The 25,986-nt window shown below is 42.5% G+C and overlaps 1 protein-coding gene and 1 pseudogene across 1 annotated transcript in view; both read left to right on the forward strand.

The window, feature by feature from the left end:
- CTDSPL (CTD small phosphatase like) overlaps positions 1-25,986 on the forward strand; it is a 112,373-nt gene that overhangs the window by 19,461 nt on the left and 66,926 nt on the right.
- LOC123394526 lies at positions 11,065-13,971 on the forward strand (annotated as a pseudogene).

The following is a 25,986-nucleotide window of genomic DNA, read 5'->3' on the forward strand; positions in this document are numbered from 1 at the left end:
GGCTTACTGAAACTTTTGAAAGGGCGCAGTGCTTTCTCTAGCAGAATGCACGGCTGGTATCAGGTTTTAGGATGGAGCAGCAGGCTTAGCAGAGCTTCAGAGGATGACAAAATTCAGGGTACTGATGAGGACAACTTAAATATTTGGCCTTGGAATTCAGGATGCTCGGGAGGAAAGTGAATTAGAGAGAATGCTAAGGACTGGATATTGAGTTGGAATATGGACATCCAAGAAGCCAGAGGATGAGTGTTCATGGTCAAATTGGGGTTTCAGACTTGGAAATGTTACAGGGGACACAGGGTTGGCTAGCTGGCCATGGAATATCAGGAATGGTTGTAGAAGTTGGGAAGGTCAGGATTGTGATGCTGGGAGTTTCAGTGGTCTTCCTCATAGACAGGAGCACTTTCCAGGGTGGTGATGGGAACTCTGGAGAAGAAGGTCTTGAGGCAGGTACTGAGAGATTGGTTTCAAGGATAGAAAGAAGGCTGACCCCTCAGAGAAGGTTTGATGAAGACAGCTGGGGGAGCCCTGGTCTGGAGTCACTGCAAGAGAGAAAGGAGTTTACTGACTTGCCCTCCTAAGACCCAGAATGCTGGGATCCAGGAAGTCTGTCCTTGAGGCTGATGGGCAAAGCCAGGTTTGCAATGCAGGAGACTAGTAGGAGGAATTGTCCAGAAAAAAAGAAATGCTCCGTTGAAGCCTCTAAGCAAAGGGATAAGGGGGCAGGGACAAAGGGGTGCAGATGAGTGGGCAAACAATACGAGAAAGGGGGTTCTAAAGAGAAACAGGCTGGTGAGAGGAAGGACTGAGCTGCAGAGGGGTGAAGCTTTGTCTGCTGGGTTCCCAGAGGAAATGCTGAACTGTATGTTTCTTTTTCTTAGCACAGAGCAGTATCAGCTCACTACAGAAAGAACAGAAACTACAGATAAGCAAAAAGCAAAAACAAGTAAACAGAAAACCGTAAGAACTACTCAATATCCCAGGGGTTTGGAGCTTTTCCCACTGACATGTCCCTCCCCTCCTGTTCCTACTGCCATAGACCAGGTCAAGGCCACATCATCTCTACAATAAGCCTGTCCTCTGGGTCATAAATCTGTCTTTAGCTGCGCCCCTAGGCCTGCCCTAGCTCCTTTCCCACCCTTCCCATCCTGCATAAACCAACACAGTCATTTTCCCCAAATGCCACTTTCCATTGTCGCTTCTCTTGGTTGGTTCCATTGTATATTACATCCCCTCCCTTGACTTTCAAGGGCTTCTCTAACTTGGAACCATCTTATTTCCCTACACTCATTTCCAAATAGTTCCCTTTTATTAGACATGCTTTATTTCCCTCCCAGCTTACGTTCCCACAGCCTCACATCTGGGTCTCTGTCCCCTTAGTGTGATGCCCCTGTTAGGACAACCACCCCATTCCAAAATCCCCCCCTCCCATGAAGGTCTGGTGCCCTACTCCAGCCCATAATGACTGATATTTGGCCTCCTAGGTACTTACCTGACCGCCCCTTTTAGGACCTCATCAGTGGCATTTCAGTAAACACTTAAGTGTGTTGAGTATACTGGAGTACACTTAGGTGGAAGCACAGGATTTAGAGCCGGGAGGAACTTACTCCCCGATCTTACTGATGAGGAGCCTAAGATTCAGAGAGGCCAAGGGACGTCCCATGGTCAACCAGCAAGCTGTTAATAAAGCTGAAACTAGAACCCTAATTCTCAGACCTAAATTCTACATGTTGAATTGAAATTTGCTTGTAAAGTAGACTTTCTGGATGTGAAGCCCCAAAGACTAAAGCAATGATTATCCATTTTTAAAGCACATTAGCATTACCTGAGGAGGGGTGCCTGAGTGGCTCAGTGGGTTAAGCACCTGCCTTTGGCTCAGGTCATGATCCCAGGGTCCTGGGATCGAGTCCCACATCAGGCTCCCTGCTGAGCCTGCTTCTCCCTCTCCCTCTTCTGCTCTCCCTGCTTGTGCTTCCTCTCTCTGTTAAATAAGTAAATAAAACTTAAAAAAAAAAAAATTACCCAGGAGATTTCTAAAATTCTAGATTTCTAAGCCCAGTTAGGGGAAACTGTCTGATTCAGTAGGGGTGGAGTAGAACCTGAGTTTCCTCATTAAATAAACAAAACAAACAAACAAACAAAGACAGCTCTCCACTTGACTCTGGTGCAGGTGATCCTCAGATTACCCTTTGAGAAGTAGAATTTGTGTCTTTCTGTTTCAAGTTCCCTGTTATTGCCTCTGTAGACAATTTTAAGCTTTTCTGAAGCTTCCCATGTTAGGAGAGGTTTGGGTTAACCCACAACCAGATTTCCCATTCAGAATATACCAGCCACAGCTCTGTGCAGTAGCCTGCATACCTCCTCAGGCTCAGACTGCCCTGGGCCCCCGCTGCTGCCCTCCCTTGACATGCTTGGCCGTTTGGCCCTAGGAGCCAAATTATTTTCCAGAGTACTTTTAGGCACACCTTGGCGGAATACTGAGTGTAGAGGAATTCTTGTTGGAAACAGCCCACTTGCCGAGGTGTTTCTGAGCACCTTCTGAACTGCGGATGTCCAGCCCCTGCAGCCTGCCAACTGTCTGTGCCGCAAGGAACCCAAGTAAACCAAACCCAGACATGTGCTTCGAGTTCTCCAAATCCTGGCCTGTGCAGCCCTGGGCCAGTATGCCAAGGCGGAAAGGCCATCTGTGCAGTAATTAGGGCAAGGCTCCAGGCATATTGCCTCCTGGGGTTTGTATCTCTCAGTTCCACCATTTCCAGCAGCATGACCTTTGACATCCTTTCGCCTCTGTTTTCTCTTCTAGAAAGTGAGAATAAAAATGATAAAAAAGAAATCATGTTAGAAAAATAAAAATAATTCTTACCTCAGAGGATGGTTATGAGGATACCACATCAGTGCATGGAAAGCACTAGAAGCTGTGTTTGGCACATAAGTATTCAGTAAGGAACTGCAGTTACTATCACTGTTTCATGGAAACTCTGTTGAAATCGTGAGACACTGAAGGCACAGCTTATAGCCGAAGACAGTTATTAGTCTGAGTTATCAATTCCCTCCTTGTTGCCTGAGCAGGCATCAGAGAAATGACTAATAAGGTGGGAATAGCTCTTCAAAATGCTGCCTGGACCTCTGAAGACCATGAAAATATGCCAGGTATTTCCTAGCAATAAGGTCAAGCCTTGCATAATTTAAGAAATACACAGCACTTCAGCATTTTGGTTCTTGAGAAGTGGCAGTTACATAACAGGCTGTAACCACGCAGATGAGCAGACCCAAAGGTGGGGGAGAAGGTGCTTTGAAAAGATGTGTGAGTGCTGGAGTGAAGGGTGTGATAGATGACAGACGTGGCCATGGTTAAGGCTCCGTAAAGTTTGGGTCCAGATCTGTGCATGCCCGTTATGGCACATGTTGGCTTGACAACAGGAAAAACATCTCTCGACATTTACTCTCAGGCTAACACCAATGGGAGGTATGAAATTTTTTCTCATATGAGCCATATTGCCAGTGTTTTCTCACCCCTTGGTAATGTTTTTAGGCTCAAAGTAAGATTGCCTCAGTCTCTAATGTGATACAAAGCTGAATTAATCTCTGAAATGATATGTTTTTCAAACTTTTCTGTTAAAAAAAAAAAAAAAAACTCAGCTGAGAGGTTGCCAAAGCATCACCTTGCTGCAGTTGTCATGCCAAGTTAAACTTCTCAGTGCTTCAGACACAATAGGGCCCTCCCTCAGATGCCAAGCACAGGAGCGTCCTAGGAGGGTGCTGAAATGCAAGTTCCAGAGGTTTACTGCTTTCAGGGGGGTAGGAGATGTTAGTCTGTGAGCACCTGCCAAGTGATCTCCTGTGCTACCAAAATACTTCTTAGACTCCCCTGTTTGAGTTGTGGGATATTCTCTAAAAGAGGACTGGCCAATTTAAATAGACTGTTTGGTGTTTGTCACAACCTCAGGCTCAAGCTTCTAGAGACTAGAAAACCAGTTTGTTTTGGGAACCATCTTTAGGCCAAACATCATTCTCATCTCACAGGAGGAGCCAGACTTGTTCATTTATTGCCCATACATTCTGGAGATAATGCTCAAACCAGTGACCTTTAGATCCACAGATAGGGAGGAAGCCAGAGGGGGCTGCTGTAGGCCAGGCCAGGTTGAATGCCTTGACTCTGCCTCTACACTTGGTAGACTCCCATCGCCTTAGCAAGAAGCTGCCGTGGAATGAGTCCCTAGAATGGCCAAGGCCCAGGAAAATGTTGTTGTCTTACCTCAGGGTCTTTTAAAATAAATAATTTTTTAATATTTATAAATGAGAGCAAAATTTGAGATGAGTATGTGTTTTTTTTTACTGTGGCCTGTCCAGGCAGTGCGGGGAAATCAGAATGCTAGCCTGATGGCTGGGTGGCAGGCAGCAGCGAGGAAGCCTTAGCTAGCTGTCACACGATACCTCCTGTGCAAGGCATGGACCACACTGTGCTCTCGAGGAAGGACGATGACTGCACAGACTGAGCACATGTGTCTAAGACATTATTTTGAATACCAGTTTGAAGTTTTTCGTAATAAAGTTTTAAAAAAATGAATTAGCATTTAAAAAGTGAATTAGCATATTTGAGAACAAGAAGGAGATATTTGAAGATAAAAATGTACTAACTTAGGGTGACTGAGTGGCTCAGTTGGTTAAGCGGCTCCCTTCAGCTCAGGTCATGATCCCATGATCCTGGGATCGAGCCCCGCATCAAGGCTCCCTGCCTAGCAAGGAGTCTGCTTCTCCCTTTCCCTTTGTGTATGTTCTCTCTTGCTCCCTCTTGCTTTCACTCTCTGTCAAATAAATAAATAATATCTTTTTTTTTTTTTAAATGTAACTAACTTAATCACTTGTTAAGTATGACAAAGGACTGGAAAACAAAATCAGGGAGTTTCCAAAAGGTAAATTGAAAAAATGAATAAAGAAAACCAGGGAAGAATAATATTTAAAAATGTTTATTAGCACATCCAAGAGTTTTAATGTCTGACTAATAATTCCAAGGAGAAGGAACACATAAATAGAAAGAAGGAAATTATCCAAGAAAAACTACAAAGAGAAGTTTCAGAACTGAAGATCAAGTCAAGGCACTCTAGATTAAAACATGCAATGATTGGAGGGGGGGCTCCCTGACTGGCTCAGTCAGTGGAGCATGCAACTTTTGATTTCAGGGTTATGAGTTTGAGCCCCACTTTCGGTGTAGAGATGACTTAAAAAAATAAAATCTTAAGAAGAAAAGTACAACAAATGAAAAAAATAGCTCACACCCACATGTATTGTCATCAACATTTAAAACTCGAGACTAAACAGTGAATTATAAAAGCTTTTAGAGGGGGAAAACTTGTCACAAACAAATGAATGAAAATCAGAAAGCTAGCAGAGTTTTTAATATCAGTACTGGAAGCTACAAGACAATGGAACAAAGTCAACAAAAACTTTGAGGGAAATTTTCCATATAGAATTTTATATTCAGCTGTACTTTCAGTTGCATGTGAAGATAGAACAAAGACATTTTTAATCTGCAAGGACTCAAAACTTTGCTTCCTGTGGATCCTTTTCTAGGGAACAACCAGACTAAATACAAAATGAGGAAATAAATTAAAAAGGCAAAAGAAACAGAATCCAGAAGGCAGGGAACCAACACAGGAAAATGGTACAGAGAAGCCCAGTGTGTATAAAATTGGCTCAGCAGTTTTGGAATTCACAGATTATCAGACATATCTGGCCATTTGGAAAATAATATTTTTTGATAATTCAGGCAGGGTGTTTGGAAGAATTTGAATAAATGTGCATAGAAGATTAAATAAATTAAATAAAAAGGAAAATGTTAACTACAAGGAAAAAATGGTACACAGAAAAAAAATCAGAGTAAACTTGGCTTTTCAGTGAAGAGTTCTTTCTCATCATAATGTAAAGGAAGAAGAAATGTGGTAGATGCTGTAAAAGAGCTGAAATCTAAATTATTATAACAAAATTAATAGATGAAGGATAAGTAGATAAACCAAGAAATGACAATATTAACATATTATTTGGGTTTTTAAAAAAACTAAAAGCATTGAAAGTGTTTGCCTCAGTGTTTGCCTGGTAGATTTTTAATTCAGTATTTTTCAAAAATTTGATTTAAGGGGCACCTGAGTGGCTCAGTCGTTAAGCGTCTGCCTTCAGCTCAGGTCATGATCCAAGGGTCCTGGGATTGAGCTCCACATCAGGCTCCCTGCTTGGTGGGAGGCCTGCTTCTTCTTCTCCCACTTCCCTGCATGTGTTTCCTCTCTCACTGTGTGTCTCTCTGTGTCAAATAAATAAATAAAATCTTAAAAAAAAAAAAAAGAAAGAAAGAAATGTTATTTAAACCATGGGATTTTGTCTGCTCTGATAAAAATGAAAATTATTTAAAAAATAAAAGGTTCAAAGTTTGGCCATCAGTGGGAAATTCAAGTGTGCATCATTCAATATGCCAGCACAGGCATCACCTGTGTGGTAGATGACGGCACACAAAGTCTTGATTGGATCTAGGCTCTCTGTCTCCAGGTTCCTTGTCACAGGATATCCTTCTTGTCCCTGGCAGGTGACTAGGCTGTCTCCTGCTCCAGTCATACCGGGTTTCAGGTGAGGTTATAAGACAGAGCAGTGGTGTGTGCCTCTTAACAGGAAGGGAGGGAGGGAGTGGGGAGGAAGGAAAGAAGGAAGGAAGGAAGGAAGGAAGGAAGGAAGGAAGGAAAATCCCCTTCATAGATGAATTTAGAAAACAATTTGGCACTTTGTTATTGAGACAGCTTCAGGGAAATTCTATCCAAAATGCATCCAGCTGGATCTGGCATCAGATGACGATACTACTTTTTTACCCCATGAAAGCTGTTGGTGTGTTTCAGGGTGTCTCAAGGCCAGCCCCAGGGAGTAGAGTTAACCAGTGGGCACACCGGGCTGTCCTGTTTTCACCACTGGCCAGGTTGGAGTTGGGGAGTGGTACTAAGGGTTCCAGGCTTGCCCAACCTGGAGATGGCCAACCTGATCCACCTAGAAAACATAGACTGGACCAGATTTCCCTCCCAGGGGTAACCTCTCCAGTATCACCCCTACTCACTGGAGGTGACTTATCATAAATCTGGGGCCTATCCCAGTCTAAACTAATCCATCTGGGCACACCAAGTCTCTTAGAATTGGACCACCCAGACCATGGCCGTATTTAAGCAGCCATTCAGTTCTCTATACTCTACTCCTGATGACCAACACCCGCTGAAAGAAGTAACTGCACAGGAAAGAGCCTTTCTACTCCTACACACAAGTGTGTGCAGGGCACCAGGCCAGCCGCAAGCTAGGACACAGCTGTTTGTGTACATGGGTCTGCAGTAAAGCCCAGACTCTCCTCTCTTGCAGGCTTGGAGTACAATTTTACAGTGGAAATGACTGTACCACACTCCTAGCTGGGGAGGACCCCTTGCACTTTCATTTAGCCAAGGTTTAACCTGTTTATGGAAGTGTTCTCCTTTGAAAAGAACACCTTTTATTTTTTAGGTAGTGAGCCATTTTTAAAAATCTTGTTGGTTTATTACGGAAGTAATACGTGCTTCTAACAGATTGAAACAATACAAAAGTATGTTAGAAAAGGATTTCCCCATCCTAATCTCATTCATAGGAAAAAGGTATATATGTATGTATATACAACTTCATATAACATAGACATATTTATTCATATATGTATACAGCATACATATACATGCATGTGTCTTTGCAAACAACCATGACTCCACATATATGGTTATTGTTCAACAAAAATGAGATCTAACCTATGCAATGCACCTTTTTTCTGTTGACATATATGATAGACATCTTTTCATATTATATAGATTTACCTCATTCTCAGAAATATTCTTTATAAGGATGCACCTTCATTTATCTAAGCCCCCTGTTGGTGGACATTTGGATTCTTCTAGACTTTTGATATTAATATTCTTGATGCAATAACATCCTTAATTCTGAAATCAAACAGCCTTAGTTCCGGTTCCAGATAGTCCATACTTTGTGACCTGTAGCAAGTTGTTTAAACTCTGTGCCTCAGTTTCCTGATATGTAATAGGGGAATAAAATTGTCCTCAGAGTGTCCCTATGAAAAAAGTTAAGTAAGATAGTATGTAATCTATTTAGCATATTATACTAATGATAGCTAGTGTTTTATTGAGTGCTTCCTATCAGCCTGTCACTGGGTGGGTCAACAAATACCACAGTTTCGTGCATTAACCTTATAACACGTTTTTTTTATATCTGCAAAAGAAAGTCCTGCATTATTATTATTGAAATGACATTAGCTATTCCTATGCATTCCTCCTCCAGGTAAATTTTTAAATCAACTTTCCACCTACCTCCCATCAGTATGACAGGTTGTTTTTTTTTTTTTTTTAATCTAGCTGGAATCTTGAAGGGTGTTTATATTCTTGAAGGTTGCCAGAGTAGGAAGACCCTTGGAGTTGAGTTAAAGAGAACTGGATAGTCTCACAGTATCCCTCCAAAGCCTCATGACCACGGGCAGTTCATGTAAATGCTCTGAACGGCTGCAGCTTCCCTACCTAGTAACCAGGAGGGATGATCCTTATGGGAGTAGACGGTGAGGATATTGTAAAAAGCCCTGGGAGAGTACGTGACAATGAATATTTTTTAAATGTGCTTGCTTTGGAGACACGTGTTTTCACTTTGTCTTCTGGTCCTCTGTCATCAGCACCATTTTCAGTGGCAACTCTAAGGTGATCTTCAGTGAAAAGAGTGTGTGTAAGAGTGAGAACTGCATGAGTGAGCAGGATGAAGTTGAAGGCCCCTGCTTCCTGTGCAAGGCAAGCTGAACATTTATGATCAGTGAAGATTAGCCAAAGGGGAGGAAAGGGAATTGGGACAAACATAGACTGTTCCGTTGTTCCGGCATGTGCCACCAACCATGGCGTGGACTTCCTGCTGCAGGACACAGCTGACCTTTGGAGACTCACTGTCTGGGTGAGGGTGTCCTTTAACAGGACAGCACACAGCTGTTGTTTAGATGTCAGAGGCTGGTTAATGACTGTGTTTGGCAGTCAGCTTGGGATGTTAGCAGTTTGGAAAACAGTCTGCTTCTCGGTTTAAGGAAGGCGAGTATGAAGGGAATCTTCGTGTTGCTAACAGGTTGTTTGGTAATCCTGCCTTGAACAAAAATTAACACTTAGCAGCAGCTTTAAAAAAAAGTATTAAGAGAACTCATAAAAGTCAGAGCAGATGTGCAGGAGAAGGTCACACTTCCGGAGCTCTCTTGGGAACTATTTCTGGACTAACAAGTCCAACAAACATGTTAATTCAGGTTGAGATTTCTAATGCAAATATTGACTCAATCTCAACCTTTTGCAGTTAATTCTCCAACTTGAATGTGTCCTTTCAGGCTTCCTTGGCCTGTTTTCTTTTCTTGTGCCTCATAACTTGCCCACCCTTCATTTTGAACTCTTAGTAGGTGAGCTTTTAATGGTTCTGCATTCTGTCTGTAGGTCTGAATAATGTGAAGAGGCATAAATTGAACCATTGCTTCCTTTCCCAGTGGCATACTTGTGGGAAAGGAGGGAGGAAAAGAGACTGTTGAGACCAGGAAATCTTGGTGGAGTGTAAATGATTCCCAGACTTAGATCAGATTATGTAGAAATAGCTTCTTATCCACTATTTACCATTTCAGGAAAAACTGAGGACAGGTTGTTTTGTTGATCTTCCCCTGCCCACTTCACATGATTTTTTAAAAAGATTACTGTTCATTTTAAAACACGTGTTTTAAAGTTGCTGTGAATTGGTGTGCAAACCGCTGCATAGCTAACAAACTTGCAGGGTAGAATGGAAAGCTTTAACTGAAAGATATGATCAATATACTATATCTTCACTTCACTTTATTCCTGAAGAATATTTTCACTGGATATAGAATTCTGGGTTGAGTTTTGGTTTTGTTTTTTTTTTGTTTTTTGTTTTTTGTTTTATTTTTTACCCAGATGCTGTTTTATCATCTCCTGGCATCCTTGGTTTCTGATGAGAAGTCAGTGGTCACTGGATATGATAGTGGTCACTATCATTTTTGACTTTATGGAATTTACCCTTTTTCTCTGGCTGCTTTCAAGATTTTCCTGTCTTTATCTTTGGTTTTATTTATCCTTCTTAGAGTTCATTGAGCTTCTTAAATCTGTAAATTTAGGTTTTATACCAAATTTGGAGAATTTTCAGCCATTATTTCTTCAAATATTTTTCTGCCCCATTCTTTCTCTCTTCTCCTTCTGAGGCTATGGTTATACCTATGATAGACTGGCTTATTCTCTTAATTCCAATATAGTTAACATACGATGTTTTATTAGTTTCAGGTGTACAATATAGCAGTTCAACAATCCTATACAACACTTGGTGCTCATCACAAGTGCACTCCTTCATCCCCATCACCTACTTCACCCATCTCCCCACCCAACTGCCCTCCGGTAACTCTCAGTTTGTAGTTAAGAGTCTGTTTCTTGGTTTATCTCTCTCTCTTTCTTTGGCTCATTTGTTTTGTTTTTTAAATTCCACATATGAGTGAAATCATCTGGTATTTGTCTTTCTCTGACTGCATTATTTCACTTAACATTATATGCTCTTGCTCCATTCATACCATTGCAAAGGGCAAGATTTCGTTCTTTTTTATGGCTGAATAATCCTCCATTGTATATGTGTACCACCTCTTCTATATTCATTCATCTATAGATGGACACTTGAGCTGCTTCTAAAATTTGGCTATTGTAAATAATGCTGCTATAAATATAGGGATGCATGTATTCCTTTGAATTTGTGTTTTTTTAAATTTCTCAGGTAGACACCCAGTAGTATGATCACTGGATTATAGGGTAATTCTATTTTTAACCTCCTGAGGTACTCCATACTGTCTTCTGTAGTGGCTGCACCACTTTACATTCCCATCAGCAGTGCAAGAGTTTCCTTTTTCTTCACATCTTTGCCAATAGTTGTTTTCTGTGGTTTTGATTTTAGCCATTCTGACAGGTGTGAAGAACATCTCATTGTAGTTTTGATTTGCATTTTCCTAATGATGAGTGATGTTGAACATCTTTTCATGTGTCTGTTGGCCACTATGATAGACCTTTTGGTATTGTTGTACAGGTCTGATGTTCTGTGTTTTTTTTTTTTTAATTCAGTCTTTTATTTCTCTCTGTTCTTCAGATTGGGTAATTTCCATTGGTCTGTCTTCAAGATCACTGACACTTTCCAATATCATTTCCATTCAATTAAGTTCACCAGTGATTTTTTTTTTGGAAAATTTTGTATATAGGTTTTTTTAAATTATAGAACTTCCATTTGGTTCTCTTTTATAGTCTATTTCTCTGCCAAGATTTTCTGTATATTTCATATATTCTTTTATGCCACTGAGCATAATTATAATAGCTTCTTTAAAATCCTTATCTGCTAATTGCAACATCTGGGTTATCTTGGGATTGCTGTTGATTGTCTTTTTTTTTTTTTGAGGGTGGGCTGCATTTTCCTATTTCTGTGTATGTTTAATAATTTCAGATTGTATTCTAAACATTGTACTACTGCATTATAGAGACTCTGGATTCTATTATATTCTTCTGAAGAGGTTTCTCGGGGTTGAGAGAGGTTATTTTTTATTTTGGTTTTTGCCTTAGCTAGTGATTACTTTGGTTGAACTAAAACCACAAACCTTGGCCACTGGGCTAAGCATCTCAGTTCTTGGCTCAGTTATTTTATCCTTAGCTAGGTTGCTGAGAGTCTGCCTCATGCATGCATGTCTAGGAGATTTGGACAGAGTTTTTACACAGAATTTGAGGCTTTCTCTTTCTGGCTCTATTCTTTCTGGGATTCCCTCTTCACTTTCCAGTGGCTGTGGTGGTCCCAAAATCTGTCTCTGAAAGAACTGCATGCTTTCTGTTGGAGTTTTAGCCACTCAGCATGGCACTGACCACAGCCTTCAACCAGGCTAAAAGCTATAAAATTGAGAACCTCATCTATGTCTTTTCCTTTCTCCGTGCTTCAGGCAATTGTTTTTATATTTTGTCTGAGTGTACAGCTTTTTCTAGGAGAATTGGTCCTGTAGGAGCTAACTTGCCCATACCAGAGGTGGAACCAAAAGCACACATTTTAAACAACATTTGAAGTGCAAACTTCTCCTTCCTATAATTAGTTCAGATTAGCAAATTTGAAAAATATATCTATAAGTAGATGAAGACATGGGACTTGAGAACTTCTAGAGGAAACTGTCATTTTTAGGGTCTTAGTAAACTACTGTTAACATAATATGTTAACTACTGTTAACATAACAAATAAGCAACATAGTTCATTGTATACTTCAGCATATTAATGAGATACCAGAAGCTTCTTTGTTAAATCTTTTAGTCAAAGTTTCTTTTTCATACTAGCCAACTAAAGATGCCAGGTAGCAACTCACATACGAATTCACAGAATTAAAGGGAGAAACAAAAAATTACCCAATCAGAGTTGGAGATTTTCCCACTGTCAGCAACTGATAGATCAGTTACACACACACACACACACACACACATCAGTAAAAGGCATAGATGAAGACATAAGCCAGATTGATGTTTGTAGAATACTACATTCAGCAACAGGATGCATGTTCTTTTCAGTTGTACATAGCATGTTTACCACATCAGTCAAAATGCTGGACCATAAAACGAGTCTCAATAAAGTTTAAAAATTTGGAATATGTAAAAAATGTAGTAGTATATCCTCTGATTACATTCGAATTAAATTAGAAACCAATAGCAGAAATATATCTTGAGAAACCCCAAATGTTTGGAAATTCAGGAACACACTTGTAAATAATCTGTGTTTCAAAGAAAAAATCACAAGGGTATTCAAAAATAGTTCAACTAAATGATAATGAAAATATAACATCACAATTTGTAGGATACAGCTAAAGTAGTACTTAGAGGAAATTTTAAAGCTTTAAATGTTTGTTTTATAAAATGATTTTTTTAAGATTTTATTTATTTACTTACTTACCAGAGAGAGAAGAGGGGGCAGAGGGAGAAGGGGAAAGAAAATCCAAAGCAGTCTCTGCTGAGCGCTAGGCTGGCTAGAGGCTTGATCCCATGACCCTGAGATCATAACCTGAACCAAAATCTAGAGTTGGTGGTTCAACTAGGCACCTCAGAAAGAAAAATCTTAAATGCACTGTACAACAGAAATTTCTGTGGCAATGGAAATGTTCTGTATCTGTGTTGTCAAGTCTGATAGCCACTAATCATATGTGGCTTTAGTTCTTAATTAATTTAAATTAATTTAAATTTAGATGCCCACATGTGGTCATTGGCTACCATATCAGAAAAGACAGGTCTAAAACTCAATGACTGAAGGTTTCTTTTTAAGAAAAATATCTAAAATAAGTAGTAAGAAGGACATGAAAAAGATAAGAACAGTGGGGAGGAGCAGCAGTAGCCAGGCCACCCAGCTTCACAAAGGCTCTGCACACACCTGGCCCCACAGGCACAGGCACCAGGCATTCACCCACTTCCCACCATGATGCCCAGGAGGAAGGTCCGCTCCTGCAAGGGGGCAGCAAAAGATGAGCCCCAGAGATCTTTGAGGTTATCAGCTAAACCTGCACCTGCAAAAGTGAAATCGAAGCAAAAAAAGGCAGCAGGAGAGGATAAATCTTAAGACAAAAAGGTGCCTACAGAGGGGAAAAGGGGAGCAAAGGGAAAACAGGCTGAAGTACCTAACCAAGAAACTTACCTGCAGAAAACAGAGAAACAAAAAATGAGGAGAGTCCAGCCCCTGATGAAACAAGAGAGAAAGAAGCCATCTGATTAATATCATTATACAATGTCTTATTAGTGCCCCCGTGTCCCTTTTTGTACAATCCAGAGAAATATTTTTATCAACTGTTTCATAAATCCAATTTTGTAGTAGTTCTAGACATTTTTAAGAAACATTTTTAAGAAAGAGAGAATCCCACTTCATCCTTTTTTTTTTTTTTTAAGATTTCGTTTATTTCTTTGACATGGAGAGAGAGATCACAAGTAGGCGGAGAGGCAGGTAGAGAGAGAGAGAGAGAGAGAGAGAGGAAGCAGGTTCCCCACTGAGCAGAGTGCCTGATGCGGGGCTCAATCCCCAGACCCTGGGATCATGTCTTGAGCCAAAGGCAGAGGCTTTTTTTTTTTTAATTTTTAATTTTTTATAAACATATATTTTTATCCCCAGGGGTACAGGTCTGTGAATCTCCAGGTTTACACACTTCACAGCACTCACCAAAATACATACCCTCCCCAATGTCCATAACCCCACTCCCCTTCTCCCAACCCCCTTCCCCCAGCAACCCTCAGTTTGTTTTGTGAGATTAAGAGTCACTTATGGGTCTCCCTCCCAATCCTATCTTGTTTCATTTATTCTTCTCCTACCCACTTAAGCCCCCATGTTGCATCACCACTTCCTCATATCAGGGAGATCATATGATAGTTGTCTTTCTCCGCTTGACTTATTTCGCTAAGCGTGATACGCTCGAGTTCCATCCACGTCGTCACAAATGGCAAGATTTCATTTCTTTTGATGGCTGCATAGTATTCCATTGTGTATATATACCACATCTTCTTTATCCATTCATCTGTTGATGGACATCTAGGTTCTTTCCATAATTTGGCTGTTGTGGACATTGCTGCTATAAACATTCGGGTGCACCTGCCCCTTCGGATCACTACGTTTGTATCTTTAGAATAAATACCCAGTAGTCAAAGGCAGGGGCTTTAACCCACTGAGTTACCCAGGCGCCCTCATCCTATTTTTTAAGGGTAAATGCTTTTCAATCAGAGGTGAAATCATTTGTTGGTTGTTCATTTTTTGGTACAACCAAAGAATAGTGAGATATTGAATATGGGAGGCTTTGATTGTCTTGTGTGTTAGCTCAACTTTCCATAGATGGGGTAGTTCTTATATCCTATAATACCAAGCATACTAAATGGCATTTTGGAGTCATTTGTGAATTTAATATGTCTTGAGCATTTTAAATTACTTCTATTTGCATGTTGGTTTTGGTAGAATTGTTTCCTAAAGAAAACCACTCCTTGATCTTGGCTCTCCCTGTCAGAATTTTGTGCACTCTGTAACATCTTGGTCTGGTAGTCCAATTTTCCTAGTAACTTGTTAATGTGCTGTGCAAGATTGAAAATTTGAGAATGTAGTGTATGTGATATTAAATTGTAAATTCACATGACTTAACAGATGATAGTGTATTAACATTTGAAGATACTGATACTTGACATACTGTTAAGGAAAATGTGCCTTCAAATTTTAAGCTGGAAGGTCACTGGAATAACTTTTAGAAAAGAATCATAACTACATGATTTTTAAGATTTTCAGTACGTATGTTAAGAATTGTATACAAATTGAAATGTTTCTACTGATCCAATAAAAACTCAGTTATGAAAGAAAAAAGATAAGAGCATGTCAGTAAACTGGAAAATAGAAAAAAAAATCGAGAAAAACCATAAATCCAAATGTTTTGTCTTTTAAAAGATCGATAAAATTGATTAGATATATAGATAGCACTCATTACCAAGAACCAGAATGAAAGAGGTGTTACCAGTCCTGCAGACATTAAAAAATTAATAAGGGAATATTATGAACAACTTTATGCCCCCAAAATTCAACAACTTAGATGAATTCTATAAATTCTTTGAAAAATACAGCTCACCAAAACTGACACCTGGGGGCACCTGGGTGTCTCAGTTGGTAAAGCGTCTGCTTTTGGCTCAGGTCATGATCCCAGGGTCCTGGGGTTAAGCCCTGCATCAGGCTCTCTGGTTAACTGGGAGTCTCTTTCTCCCTCTCCCTCTGCTGCTCCCCATGCTTGCACAGTCTCTCTTTCCTTTTTGCAAATAAATAAGTCTATTTAAAAAACAAACAAACTGACACCTGATGAAACAAAAAATCTGAATAGCCCTATGTCTATAAAAAAAATTCTAGTTCAATGGCAAAAACCTTCCCACAAGCAATTTGGAGCTCTCAGTGTTGGTGGGAATGTAAAATGATATAACCAGTTTGGAAAGCCCTTGCTTTGCTTTGCTTTGCTTTGCTTTGCTTCGCTTCCCTTCCCTTCCCTTCCCTTCCCTTCTCTTCTCTTCTCTTTTCTTTTCTTTTCTCTTTCTTTCTTTCTTTCTTTCTTTCTTTCTTTCTTTCTCTCTTTCTTTAGTAGGCTCCATTCATGCCCAGTGTAGAGCCCAACACAGGGCTTGAACTCTGACCCTGAGATCAAGACCTGAGCTGAAATCAAGAGTTAGACACTTAACTGCCACCCAGGCACCCCTCTAGCATTTCTTTTAAAATTAAATATATCCTTATTTGACTCAGCAATTCTCTCACAGTTATTTACACAAGAGAAATTGAAATATATGTTGACAACACTTATAAAGCCTATGTGTCCACATTAGTAGGAAAATGAATACAGAAGCAGTAGGATACAATGGAATGCTACTTAGCAATATCAAGGAAAAAAATTACTAATACATGCAGCATGTATGAAACTAAGGAACTGAGTGAAAGAAGCCTTCCACAAAAAGGAGTATTTGGTATTTGATTCCATTTCTATCAAATTCTAGAATAGGCAAAACTAATCTTTGGTGGAGGGAAAAATCAAAACAGTGGTTCCTTACAGCAAAGTAGGGATTTTTTAACTCAGGTGTATATATTTATGTAAACTCAGTGTATATACATTTAAGATTTGGGCACTTCATTGAGTATAAATTTTCCCTCAAGAGAAAAATAATGACTGCAGTGCAGTGAATTGAGCTTTTATTGGATCTACCTTTAGAGACAAGAAAAATGTAGTATGAACATTTGTTCTGAGTTTCTTAAGCACTAATAATAAGCAAAGGACCACGGAATAATTAACTAATTAATTAATATGAATCAAGCATTTTCCCTGTCTTCTGGAAACTTGCAGTCTGATGAAGGATATAAAACAAACATACCAATAATAGAGTACAGAATATGATACATTCTCGATTAGCAATAGGGACAAGCTGGTGTAGTTGTTCAGGGGAATGAGCATTTTTAGGTTGGAGGAACCATGGTGGCTGCATGAAGCAGGGGATATATTGAATACCAATGGACAGAAGGCCTCAGCAGGGGAGATGGTATCCCAGGTGCAGAAGGGAGCCTGTGCAGGTGTTGGGAGAGTGTGGAATAAAGGTAGAAAGGTGAGACCAGGGCCCTAAAAACCAGGTTTGGATTTTATTCAATAGATAGGTGGGAGACATTGTGTCTTTGCCCCAGGCCAGGAGACAGATGCTTTAACATAAATGTTACTTAGTAGTACCTAGGAACACTGGAAGCCCAGATGGGATCCCTGACCCCTTCCTCACTGTAAGGCTTTGTTGTAGTCATGTGCTCCCTCGGAGGGGTGCCCAGGCCCTAGCTTCGATTTGAAGAAATTAGATTAGAGGATCTCCATGGCCCTTCCAGTTTCAACAGTCTGTGATCTTGTGGCTGCTTGAAAAAGTTGTTGCTCAAACAGAGTAAATATTTCCTCTTGCAATATTATTGTACTCTCTTAGCCAATTCTTTCTTCATCAAGTCTGGATTGTACTGTTAGATATATTACAAATCCTGTATTCAAGTGTCAGACCTCTGAGCTGTTGCTGGGTGATAATGCTGCTTTTTACAGAGTTTTAACATTTCAAGCTGTTGAACTTTCACATTCTGAAAAAATCACTGATGTCGTGATGTCAAGCCAGATGAGGGTTATCGGGGAAAGCTTAAAACACTTCATGGGAATCTGGGAGTTGTGCATCTGTCACGGATGCGTCTGAATAATCTGTGAGACTCCTCACAGAATGCTTACAGCATTCTGGTAATTCCTGAGTGTAAGGAAATGGAATCTTAAAACTGTGTGGAACAACACAATTTCTTTGGATGAAAAGAGTATCTTTAACCACGTGAGTTTTTATTCATGGTTTTATTATTGTATCTGATGTCTTCTGCTCTTTGGTCCCAAAGATCAGAGTCCCCCAAAATATATATTGAATCATTAGATGCATGATGAAAAATTAACTTTCCATCTCTAAGTATCCAGGTCCAGGTGGACACCTGCTGTGTCAAGTGTGAAGGAAAGATAACAGAGATACTCTTTCCTCCAGACCGCTGGGTTCAAGCATTTCATGTGAGAAAAGAAAAGATAGGCTGAGAAAGTTGTGTGGTGTGGGAACACAAACTCCTCGGGAAGAAAAAGAGAAAGAAAGGTAGCCCAGAACACCCAGAGCACTAATAAATTTGCCATGGCTGTGGTGGTTTTCTTAGCATCCATTCACATTATATCTTAAGGGGGAGAGAAACCAAATCCTGACCTCATCAGAACACCAGACTATCTCTCTCCAGGTGTCTCAGTTATCTATGCTCTGTGAACTTGGCAGAGATGGTCTTTTACAGGGAGGGTCTTCTCTCAGGGATCCCCAGAGAGAGGGGTCTCAGATCAGAGCTGCTTCAAATGAGTAAGGGATGTGCCTCTAGACCCAGGCCCCAATTAAGGGGGGTGGTGTTTTTCTTTTGCTGGGAAATGAGGAATACCACATCAGAGACTCTCTTCCATTTTAAAAGTATTTCACTGAAATATCTGCTTTCTGGCTATTGGCAAATAGCATGTTTTAAAGCCAGATATCCTGTCCAAATAGTAATAACAATATCACAACTTCAGTCACTAATACGCTTTCCCCTTTCTTCAATTTATTTAAAACAATTTTTCTTGTGGTTATAAAAGAAACTACAGAAATCATAGAAAACATACAAAATGTAGAGACAAAAAAGTCATGCATAATGCCACAACTTAAAGGCATTAATTGTTGCTAGCTTTTTTATTACTCTCCTTGCCTTTTGACTTTCTCTTACATATGTGCATGTATAATGTCATAAGGGGATCATGGGAAGTATAGCACATGGATAGCTTAATATGTCAGCTATTTTTCACATGAGAATTTTTCTCAAATTATAAAAACCCTTAGAGAATATCATATTTAATGACTATAGAATAGTCAATCTCTTCTGTGGACATAGCATCACTTTTTAAAATAGTACCTCGCAGATGCAACATGTGGGGCTTGGGGGGTAGGAAAGGAATAAATGAAACAAGATGGGATCAGGAGGGAGACAAACCATAAGAGACTCTGAATCTCACAAAACAAACTGAGGATTGCTGGGGGGAGGAGGCTAGGGAGAGGGTGGTGAGAATATGGACACCGGGGAAGGTTTGTGCTATGGTGAGTGCTGTGAAGTGTGTAAACCTGGCGATTCACAGACCTGCATCCCTGGGGCTAATAATACATTATATGTTAATTTTAAAAAGTACCTTGCTCTTAGACTTTTAGATTGTTTCCAATGTTCTGTTGTAAAAGCAACAATATCCTTGGTTGCCGGAGATACACTTCTGTGTCTGGGGAAGGAAGAGAAATGCTTAAGTTTGCCAGGGTGCCTGATAACCCTAACTGAGCCTTGTCAGGGCCTTTGTCTGGCTTTCTGTGGATGCTGGGTCCAGACTGAAGGAACAGAATGGGAGTCTTCCAATTCACTGATGATGGCAGGAGCCACTCTGTATATATGCTGCCCTTCCCAGGGGACAGGCAGGCTCTGGGAATGGGAGTCCATCCCAGGGTACAACCCCCCTGTTCCCAGTAGCCCTGGTAGGCCCAAGGACCTAACCCTTCCTCACTCTCTTTTTCTCAGAAAGAATGCCTTTTAATGGGCTCCCAGATGGCTGTGGTCATAGATACTAAAACAGAGGAGCTTGAAATGGCTTGGAGCCTACTTGGCCTAATAACAACAACAACAACAACAACAGTAGCTAATATTTATTGGGTATCTGCTTTGATGTGTGAAGTGCTTTACATACATCATGTTATTGAATTTGCAGACCCTTTGTTCTGAGAGCAAGAAGTATTGCTGCCCCCTGGAAAACAAGCAAGATAGGCTCTGAGAATATACAGAGTGTTTGGAGCCCAGTCCCACCATTTACCAGTAGCTCTATGACTTGGCAGATGTATCAGTCAGGAATGCATTTAGCTGCAAAACTCAGAAAACCCAACCAAGAGTGGCTTAAATAAGTAAGTAGTGGGGCACCTGGGTGGCTCAGTGGGTTAAGCCTCTGCCTTCGGCTCAGGTCATGATCTCAGCGTCCTGGGATCAAGCCCCGCATCTGGCTCTCTGGTGGGTGGGGAGCCTGCTTTCTCTTCTCTCTCTGCCTACCTCTCTGCCTACTTATGATCTCTCTCTCTGTCAAATAAATAAATAAAATCTTTAGAAAAAAAAAGGTAAGTAGTTATTTCTCAGGCACAATGAGAATCCTGAAAGGAGCCAGTCCAGGGCTCACACAGTGTCATCAGGGACTCAGTCTCTTTCCTTCCTACCTGTGCTGTTCCTGGCATGTGGCTTTCCTCCTCATGGTGGCAGATGGCTGCTACATCTGAAGCAGGAAGAAGTAGGGCAGAAAGCAGGGCCAGTTGCTCCATCAGGAAGGCAGAAGCTTTTTCCTAAACGCTCGCTTATGTCTGATTGGCCAGAAGTTGTTATGTGGCCACTTAGGTGTAAGGGGCTCTTTGGGAGAAGTTTCAGCTGCACGCACTGCTGTCCCTAAAGAGGTCAGTGTTCTGTTGGAAAGGGAGGCAGGGGGATGTTTGATGGGTGAGCTGGCATCAGTGGCTGTATCAGCAAGTCATTTAATATCTTGGAAGCTCAGTTGTTCCTCTGGTAAGAATTCCTTCCTATTCTAGTCAGGCTTTTTCAACCTCTAGGAGGTGTGTCAGCATATGGGAGCTCCTTGGGACAAGGGGAACCCTCAGGCCTGGGTCCCAGCCACATACACTCCATTCACCCAGGGCCTCTGTACTTCCCAGCAGGCCCCCTAACACCTCATCACTCAGGATGTACCAGGAACTCTAAGTACCTACTGTCTGACCATCACTTTAGAACTGGGCTTCCAGGGCTCCTTACCCTGGGGATTCTCCCAGGCATGCAAAACTGGGCTCTTTGCTACATTTATCTCTTGCTTCTACTGCCCTCTCTACTGTCTCACCCTAGCTTCTTCCTTGCTGCCAGTGCTGTGTCTCACAGTCAAATCCCCCCCAAAGAGATGATGTCTTGGGTCAAACAGTCATCACTCATGAGGAGCATCACAGGCAGAGTCTTACACCAGGCCACTCCAGTGGTCCCCAGTCACCCTTTAGCCACAGAACACACTGTGGCTTCTTTCCTTGGTAGAGACCTGTGGCGTGGCAGGTGGTAACAGATCCCACTCCCCCCACAGATATATTATATCAGAGTCTTGGGCACAAAGCTCTGAACAACTGTAGGGACAGGGCACCATGCACCTTGAAATGCACAGGAGTTCTGTTCCAGGAAACTCTGTTACCCTGAAGTCAAGTAACAGGGAGGTACAGGCCCAGCTGGGCCTCTCTGGGCCCTGAGAGTCAAATGCCAGAGCCAGGCAAAGATGGCTGGCTTGCTTAAGACCGTGAGACAGGGGCCCTGGGTGGCTCAGTGGGATAAGCCTCTGCCTTCGGCTCAGGGTCCTGGGATCAAGCCCCACATGGGGCTCTCTGCTCAGCAGGGAGCCTGCTTCCCCCTACCCCCCTCTGTGCCTGCCTCTCTGCCCACTTGTGATCTCTGTCTGTCAAATAAGTAAATTTAAAATATATATATATATATATTTATATATATATAAAGTCTAAGACAGGGTAGGTTGGGGGTTGCAGGCGTGATTCCTTGTACCTGGCCATTGGAGAGCCATGCACCAACCTGGGCCATGGGCTTACTAACGGCAGGGCAGAGAGGAGAATGTGGGTTCTCTGAAGAGAGGGAGGAAAGGTCTTGGGAAAAGGCTATTACTGGTCAGATTGCTGGCATTCCTGAGGAGGACCTTGTTTGAAAAGCAGGCTGCTGTTAGCTGCACTCTCCGTCCCAAGCCACCCAGAGGTGAGAGGCAGTTATCAGGACAAATGAGGGAATGTGTGTGCACATACTTTGAAATGGTGACTCACTCCAGAGGCCTCCTCGTTGGTGTTATTACAGCTGCTGCTGCTGCCGCAAAATAGCTTTGAACCCTGAGGTGTGAGGCTGCCTAGAGGTAGGGGCAGGGAGTTGGGGGTGGGGGGACTTGCAGGGCAGCCTGAGACATGAGACCCTGTGGTCAGTGATGGGCAGTGATTGGGGAAGGGACCTGCAGGATGGATGAATAAGGCTCTATCTCCTCTGTAGTGGCTGTAGGGTATTTGTGTGGTTTCTGGTAGATAGAGAGATCTGGGCCTGAGGGTCGAATGGCAGAGCCAGGCAAGGATGCCCTTGTTGGTGCAAGGCTGTCCAAGCCAACCATCGGCAGAGGGTGTGGCACACCTCCACCAGATCCTGTCCCTGTGGGCCATGCAACGGCTTCATAGCAAACTGGGCACAAGCTCAGAGTCTCTTGAGACAGAAATCCCATTGTCCCTTTTCTCTCATTCACCCTGCATCCCTCTTGAAGCTGCGGCGGGTCAGGGCACTGCCACTGCTGGGCAGAGTTCCTGCCAAGTCCATGCAGTCGTTTCCGGCTGGTGCCAGGTCTGCCAGCCAGCTTCCCACAGCCACTGCCACTGGGCAACTGGTTTGTAGAAGCGGCTCACGCATAAGCTGTAACAGTGTCAGCAGAAAGTATTGGGTGGCCCTCCCTCCCTCACTAGATCCCTACCACACGTTCGCTGGCCCCGGGACTTCTCCTTCAGCCTGTCCAGGGCAAGAGAGCTGTACAGCAAATCTCCTGAGCATGAACAGTTCTGTGGAATAAAATTGGCTCCGTGGGCTGGCTGCCTTTCAGACGGCCAGCCAAATGGCCCTCTGCTAAAACTCTGAACTTGATTATGTGACATTTTTGTTTGAATCAGAGAGGAAAGCTGGATTCCTGAGCAGAGCCAAGCTGGTCATGGCTCTTGTTTCAGCTGTTTAGCACTAACTCCCTTTGGGGAAGAGTCCTCACTGAGCCCCTTTTTAGACACCCAGGAGAAGAAGGAGAGGCACACGCTCTCAAGCTTTAGAGGCCACTCCAGCAGGTGGAAAATCCAGGGTACTTGTCTCACCCACACTGAGAAAAAGCTTTGTTTGTGAAGGGCTATGCCAAGGGAGAATTGGCTCACCCTAGTGCTGACCCACTGGAAGAGATGGGATCGGGGTTGACCATCAGGGGTGAGAGGTCCCCTTCCAGTCCCTGGCCAGAGCAGAGCTCCAGACCCTCAGACAAGGCACAAAGAAGGGCACAGCTCACCCTTGTCTGGGCACTCAGCCCTCAGCAATCTGCTCAGCACCCTTTCCATGTGGGAAACACGTATGGCCATGAGTCCCCGTCATTCCCACATTCCAGGACACATCTCCCTGCTGTGTCATGATCCAAATTTCTGCCACTTCCTTCTCCACGTTCTGTGATCTGGAAAAGTGGTTTTTCTGCCCATCCTTGCATCTTGACTACAATAGCACAACAGCCTCATGAGGCTTCCTGCCTCTGGGTCTCATCATCGTCGTCGTCAGCAGCATCCTGTATATATTTCTAGCATAACTTGCCGGAGCATGGCGCAGTCTAATTATTCCTCTGTTGGGAAGCTCTCAGTGCCTCCTCACTGCCTGCAAGAGACAGAAGAAAATGGGAGAACCTTCCTTTGAGATTTGGTTCCCACTTGCCACTCTGAGTCTTAATACATTTTGTCCTGCCCACAGCTCCAAACACAGACGCTCAGGAAACACTGAGAGATGGAGTGAATGAATATAAAAATTAGGAAGCCAAATAAGAGTTCTTTGGTGTTCTTAAATTTTCTATAGAAGTATCATGCTAATATATGTGTGAGATTAGTCATTGATAATCTTTTTATGGTTTTCTTGAGCTATGTCTCTTATCCAAAGAATTGGGAACCCTTCTTATTTTAAAAAAACGGCGAGGTTTATAGAATATATAAGGAAATTGAAAGTCAAATAACATTTTGATCTTTAATTTTTGAATTTGTAGCTCAGACAATGCTTCCAAAAAGGATCTCGGTCATTTGCTCTTTTTTTAGCCAGTCGCTTCTCTAGTCAAATTTTAAAAGGTTTGGAAGAACATGTGATTTTTAAAATATCCTGGAGGACTTTTCCACGCCTGGGCAGCTCATGGGTCAATGCACAGCTATTTTTCTGTGTAAGTAGAGTGAGAGTGTGCTCTGCCAGTTCACTGAAGGTTGGGGGCCTGGTTGTCTGAACTGGGAGGTTGGATGGAAGGATCTTTTTTCCCCTCTTGTGCCACAGCTGGGCTTCACTACAGAACTGCAGACATGTGCTATCCCGTTTGTGTTTGCATGCGTGTACCTGCTGCAAGGTATTTTCTTCTGAGCTGATCCCTTTAAATTGTGGGGAGTCTGACTCCTGTGTCAAAGGTATAGCACACAGGTGTGAACAAAGTAGTCATTTGGAGAGTAGTGCCAAGATAGTGTAGACTGAACCATGTAGGAGTTAGGAATAGCTTTGGAATATACAACTCCAAATAAGATACAGTTTCCAGCTGATTTGAAGGCCTACTATTTTTTAAGGTTTGAGCCATGCTTATAGGCACCTTCTGGTCAAATGAGGGTGGAGGAGCCGGGACTGGCACCCAGGGATCGAGTTCCCAGCCCAGCTCTGCAATTCATCCATTGATTTCCCTGGGAGTTGTATAGTACCTTTCAATTTAAAGGGTTGGGTCAGTCTGTTCTTGTGCTGCAGATCCTCTCTCTAGCCTTCTCCACCCTGTCCTGTGCTCTGGAAGCTGATCAGTAGGGACTATATGAATGGGCTTCCTTGCTTCCTGGCCCCCTATTGCATTCTTACCCTATAAGGAAATTATCATACAGGACATTAGGGGACAGGGAGTGGCAGAGGAATAGGGCCAAAGTATTGATTCTCCTGGCTCCTCCTTGTATCTGTCTCCTGGCAGGCAGCCCTTTCCCCAGGGCACTCTGTCTGAAGGTTCCAGTAGCCTCTTCTCCCTCACCCTTTTGGTCCTTAGGATGTAACTGTGGCACTGTTACGGGTCCCAGAACACTACAATGTGGTTCCCCTAGTCCCTGCCCACCCTTTATAAATGGCCCTTTTATTAAACTCTCCTCAAATTACCCAGTTTGAGAGTACCATCTGTTTCCTGCCAGAACCCTGATGGATACAGTTCCTAAGATCTTTTCCAGCTCTGAAAAAAGATGCCTGCAGGGGAGGAGCTGCCCCTTTGGGGCTCCCATTTTTCACTCACGCCTCCCTTCATGGTTCACCAGGATCAGGGGAGGGAGGGACTGGTAGAAACATGATCTCTAGAGCACAAAGTCACTAGGATAAGAATCACCCGTGCCTTGGTAGGCATAGGCTGTTAGAACCCTGATTTTCAAAGAATACACGGGCGTGCTCTTCCTCTGTGGTCAGTGGTGGACTACTTTCCCCACCTTTCCCTAAGGGCGGCTCACACCATTTGAGGTAGGACTGTCCCTCCTACCCCTTGCTGCCTCTGTGACTTTGAGCAAGTGACTTCCCCCTCTGAGCCTCAGCACCTTTCCTTCTAACCTGGAGTTGGTAACGCCTTCCCTGGCCTGCACATGACTGTTAAGAGGTGCAAAGGAGGAAGTCTGTGGGAAACCGCTTTGATGAATATCAAGTTCAGGACTAAAGAGGATTGTAGTCATAAACAGCTTTTATTGTGGTAGGGGTCACAGGCAGGGCACAGAGCCCAGTGGGACATTACCCCTGCTTCCGTCCTGGCCAGAAACCTGCCTTCATTCATTGTGTCCTGCTATGTGCACTTGCTGAGACATACGTGGCTCCCAGAGTGTCAATTTCAGGATCAAAGTGTGACCTCAGAGATACCAGATTACAGAATCATGTCATCAGACAGCAAGAGCAGCTTTCTGACATTCCTGGAATTCAGATCCCGGCCTTAGCAGTCTTAGGTGACTAGTTATGGCCCTTCCAAAAGCAGCT

Source organism: Mustela putorius, unplaced genomic scaffold (genome assembly GCF_011764305.1).
Source record: "Mustela putorius furo isolate JIRA1106 unplaced genomic scaffold, ASM1176430v1.1 tig00003834_pilon_pilon_pilon, whole genome shotgun sequence".
Taxonomy (NCBI): domain Eukaryota; kingdom Metazoa; phylum Chordata; class Mammalia; order Carnivora; family Mustelidae; genus Mustela; species Mustela putorius.